At 33.9% G+C, this 5,712-nt stretch overlaps 1 pseudogene; it reads right to left on the bottom strand.

Moving 5' to 3' along the window:
• Window positions 1-1,397: 1,397 nt before the first annotated feature.
• On the bottom strand, window positions 1,398-2,234 carry LOC143631648 (BURP domain protein RD22 pseudogene; annotated as a pseudogene).
• Window positions 2,235-5,712: the final 3,478 nt, after the last annotated feature.

Raw genomic sequence — 5,712 nt, 5'->3', positions numbered from 1 at the left:
GTCCACACAAAATGACCAGAAGGCAATGCTCCAGGACAGCGGTCATTAACTAATAACTTTCCAGAAAGTTTCCCAAGATGCTTTCTTGGGCAATACGTGACTCGTCAACCAACGAATGAAGGACATCTGGCCAGGTTGTTATAACCGTGCACATGGCCAGGGTTTTATCCGTCCTGTCATAGAGTGACACGTGTCCAGGTTGTTATACCCATGCACATGGGACGTATAGCTCAACTTATCACAATGGGACACGCGTCCAGACGGTTAGTAAGATCTTCTAGAAAGGGACAGCTAGCCCAGTCACCTTCCCACATCCTACGACTATAAATACCTTGTCAACCTGCATGAGGTATTCATTCACATACACTCTCACTGTACTTACTCTGTTTACTTTAGTACTTTCTCTCTTAAGAACGGTACTGATTCTCACGCCGGAGGGTGGTTACGGGAAGACCCCCCTCTTGTTCTTCCCGTGACGAGACTCACGGTGTCTGTTTTGCAGGTTCCGGTCACTAGACTTTAGGGAGTTGTACTCATATTATGTTGGTTATTATCGTATCCTACCCTGTAGACTCACTGGATCCAAGACCCGACCAGGGGAACGGATCCGTGTTTCTTCAAGGACGCACTAAAAGTTCAACGTGGAGTGATGTAAAAAGACTTTGAAGATCTTATAAAAGTTATCTTCTTTCTAGTATATAATAGTAATTGTTGTTATTTTCGATACCATATTAAATTTGAAGTTACAATATTAAACATCGTAACAACTGAGTGGCAAATCAGTCTCACTCAACGGCAAGACGATTGACGCCTAGATATGGTTTCAAACCTACAGCCTTAAGTTATTGTTATTTACAAAAGGTATGTAGAATAATATTTTTTATAGAAACAATGAAGATTTCTCAATTTATTTTGTTGATTTTTTAAACTACTTGCATGGCAAATGGTCTAAAATGTAAAAGTTTTGAATATTGAAATAGAAAATATATACTAAGCGTCACATATGAGTCACGGTTGTAAAAATCGTTAGACGGACCCTATGTTGCTGATTAGGGAGTTGGGTATGCTCAGTGTACTCAGGGATAACAAAAAACAAGTAGATGCTGTTGGTGTTTGCAACTGTCAAAAAATTATTGATTCTTTATTTTTATCTTAATCATAAATTAAGCATGCTCTTATCCTTCATTTTAAAGAGTAAATCCGATCCTGTAAAACCAAATTTAAGCCAAACGTACAGTTAGTAAAGTTTTGTATGGTTTAAATATTAGTTTGCATATACTTATCGATTAACAAAAGGAGAAACAACATAAATAGTACTGTCACTAATCACGCATATATTTTTGAAACAAACACATACTTTTTTTTTTTTTTTTTTTGTGTTTTTCCAGCAAAGTTTACTAATATGGAACCCAAACTACATGATCTTCAGGCAAGAAATGGCAAATCGGAATGGTTCCTGGGTTCACTTTAAGCAATTGAAACGTGAAGTGTTTCGGGTTCCATTTCGAGGTATCCATATGGCAAATTGCCGCTGCATTCACTTTCGTACCATCTGTACCAATCATAGAAACCACATACGCTTCAGTGCTAGATTTATGACAATAAAATACCGCGTATGCATACTTTCGCTTATGACAAACCACGACTTTATTTGTAGCTAGCTTTTTTGCTACTTGGATTTTGTACTTTTGGAACGGGACACTTTCTTTATTGTTTGCCTCTGTTGAAATCGCTTTCACATTTTTACCGAGTTTGGTAGTACAGAAATCGACCATGGATTCTAATGAAGTGGCACAATATTTTTCTTCCCCCTTGAGGTCTTTATCCTCGCATTGCTTAAGTGTATGCTTCATAATTTCTCCTTCCAACGAGTCGGGTTTAACTGAAAACACGTTGTAGATTTGGGAAAGATTTTTTGATGAAAAGGGTATCGAATCAGCGATTTTTCGAGGTAAAAACGTCGAGTTTTGGTCGTTTTTGGTGAAATGTAGGTTAAATTCTGTGCCTTGATGCAAGTTTTTTATCAAGAAAAACAATGATACATTTGGATCATCCTTTTTCACTTTCTCGGATGATAAGTAGTTTATAAAATTTGGATCGTCACTTAAGACAACATAATCCGGCTTCATCTTCAGGCCCGAGTGTACCTTTACAACGCGTTTACCCACACTCACCACAGTGCTCTTCTCGTCATTCAATTCTGTGTATAGAAGATCTTTGATTGATTTTGGCATAGGACTGTTTGGTAACACAGACTTCCAATAAACTTTTGGAGTCACTGCATGACTTCCTACAAATGCTGCCTGATAAACAAAATAATTTATTAAACACTAATGTAACAAAAACTTATTTCTTGTCACTTTTTTAATAGTTATGTAAATATATAAAGATTCATTACTCTACAGACTTATACTTTTTACAAAAAGGTAATTTAATAGTTACTATAAATCTAAATGCTATAAATCAATGCAAGTCTAGCTACTCATAGTTATGATGCCCTACTTACTCTAATTATTAGGTTAATTAGCTTTCTGTATGAGTAAAACGACCGTCATCATAACCATTGACACATTAGTTTCCAGATTATTTTGCAGTTTACTGATTTAATTGTTGGTGTGGTTGTATCAAGTTACTGGATATTTCTATATTGTATTGAAAGAAAGAAAGTATGGATGAGAGTTGCATGCATGATGATTTTAATACATCTGTGATTTAAGATGACCAGTATAGTATTATCACTACCTGTTTTTAGAATGTCTACTCAACATAGAGCACAACAATCTTCATACTTTGAGCCAAGGTACGTACTACTTTTATTGTTTTAAGTAGATCTTAATTCATTCATTTTTTTAGTCTTCTTTATTCATTTGCATTTGTGATTACTCTCACCTATTCATTTTTGTTATCATTTCATTGCCTCCACAAAATCTGGATGTTTTCATCAAGTTTGTTATTCCAATATAGTGGCTAATTTTATTTTTGTAGTGGTTCTTTTCATTTTTCCAATTAGATGTCACAAAGGAGAAGAAGACGATCCTTCAAATGTTCAGCAAACAACGTGTCCCGATGCCGCGACTGTTGCATGTATCTTGAACAATTCCGAGCCCAAGCGCGGGCCTAAATTGAAGCTAGCTTAGTAAATAAGCACGTGAGATTTATACACGAGCCTATTATTTTATAAAAAGGGAGCGGTTCTTGGCTGCTATGTGAAATCATGTCAAATGACTTATCATGTATTGTGTGCGTATGATATCCAAGGACGCAGATGGGATTGTGTTAGAAACCGCAAAATCAAAGAATGATTTGATTGAAAAAGTAGCATAGTTGGCCTTATTTGAGATGGGCAATCTCCGATACAAGAATAACATGATAATAAAAATATGACAATCCTAAAATTATGACTCTAGGCCTATTTATTTTATATAAGTGTTGGAAACTTCCCCGTTATTTTAGTCCTTGACCTTGACTCCCCAAATCAATCCTTTGACTAAGACCTATTGACTTTGACTCTCCATTAAATACTTATCAGGTTGTGTGAGTGAATGTTTATATGCGCGTGCAGATTTTGGTGTTATGGCTTATGGTCATAGTTTTCTAACTTGTATGTGTTTTGTAGGACTTTTTGTTGTTGTGTTCGACCCATGAATCCCACTGCAAGTTTCCAAAAGAAAAGAAGTCAAAACTGTGAAAGAAAACACTAATAAAACGTAAGTATAAAATTTGAGTTTATTTGAACAATTAACTTTTTTTATCTGTTTATTTGCTAGCAGAATGATCAATCTGTACCAATTTATACAGGAATATGATAGAACATGTGCTTAAACATAAGGTTTATTTAATATTTTGGGGGAAGAGCACACATTGATATTTATTTATCCCTAAAGGTGTATTGTATAGGTGATTAACTAATTTCCATTACAAGTGTTGTTATTGTTCCAGTGGAGTTCTGCATACAGTTTATGATAACATAAGCATCAAAAGTTGGTTTCGGGAATGAATAACAATAGATTATAAGTTATAACTGCAGCAGCATTGAGGGTAGTGTTGAATCAGCCACTTATAACCGGACAAAGCAGGCATCATAATGAATGAATCAATTCTGGTCCTATGAAAAGGAGCGAGGACGACCCCTTAATGGTGGAGGTAAGAAATTGTCTATTAATAAGCAAAACTTATCTCTATGGTAAATTACCATCTCCTTTACCTATTATATATAGATAAAAAGCTAACCCGAATTGACCCGTTATGAGATAAAAGATATCCTGTATTGACCCGTTAGGAGATTAAAACATAACCCACTTTAACCCGTTAGAGATAAACCATAACCTGAGTTCCACCCGTTGGCCCGTTAAGATATAAAAGTTAACCCAAGTTAAATGTGTTCCAGAGTCTCATTTAACGAGGGGATGGGAGGGGAATGAAATTAGGAGAGAAAAGATGATACGAAATTTTTTTTTTTGTGTTCCCGAGTTTAATGAGAAGGAAAGGAAAATCAAGGAATTTACATATTTCATGTGTTCCCGAGTTAAAAGGAAAAGAAAATAAAGTTATAGTTTTACTATTATACCCTTTAAGTAAAACTAAAATTAAATTAGTTTTGAGGGTAATTTAGTAATCAATAAGATTTTCTCTCTTAATCTCTCCAATTTGGGAGGATGATATTATACTCAAATTTTCTAGTCTTTTCCCTCATTTCCCCTCCCATCCATTTCTTAAAAATATCTGAAATATGATTTTTTCTAATTTTCCTCTCTTTTCATTTAGTTGAAAGTTTTTCTATACCTGTCATGCTATAAAGGTACCTTTGTGTTATGGTAGATATGATATATTATTGTTTCAGTAAAATAAAAATTACAGAATACCAGAGAAAGTTTTAAAAGGTATATGTATCAAAGAAAAATAGAGTCATTTTATATATTTTTAATCCATCAAGTTGTAGACCAGCTGATTAAAGGTTAATACTTCTGAAAAATAAAAATAAAATATATATCATTAAACCGGCTCTCAAGTGCTTAAATCTGAGTTCAAAGGATATAGCTTTCTCAGATTCTATATAAAGGGTTTATCATTAATGCATTAGTTTTCGTTCATGAGATAAAAAAGACACGATTTTTTAGAGGTTAACAATTATGTATTCACTGAACTTCTATATGTTATGAAATAATGAAAAAGAAAGATAAGAATTTGTTGTTGATCATTTTCCTGTATTTAAGCAAGGGGTGTGCACGGTTTTGTTCGGTTAATGGCAATGACCGAACCGTAGCCGAACACTTCGGTTGTTAAAAAACAATAACCGGTCGGTTTCGGTTGTTTCATTTAGTCGGTTATTAGTGGTTAATTCGGTTCAGTTTGGAAACTTAACCGCTAAGCCCAAACTTATAACATGGACTAAATTTTTGTTGAACTTTGTAAGAATTTTAATAAAATCAAAACCATAAACCTTATAAACAATTAGGTTATATATATTAGTTCCAAAATATACATAAAGGATTGCTTATGAGCTCAGTTTTAAGTTTTAACAGGAGAATAGCCAACTATCAAAGCCATTGAATAAAAGAATAAATGCAATTTAAAGTCATTGTTTTTCAAAACGAATTAATATATTTTACTAATGGAATTAAATATCCAAGATCAAGAATACAATGATCAAAGAAAGTTGGATAAATATCATTTTAAAGTATAGGAACATAATCATTAGAAGAAGATGATAGT

The sequence above is a fragment of the Bidens hawaiensis genome, unplaced genomic scaffold (genome assembly GCF_021521415.1).
Source record: "Bidens hawaiensis isolate Kalapana, Puna unplaced genomic scaffold, B.hawaiensis_p1.1 tig00006190_1, whole genome shotgun sequence".
NCBI classification, from domain to species: Eukaryota; Viridiplantae; Streptophyta; class Magnoliopsida; order Asterales; family Asteraceae; genus Bidens; species Bidens hawaiensis.
The sequence above is the reverse complement of the archived record's forward strand: the minus strand, read 5'-3'. Positions and strand labels throughout refer to the sequence as shown.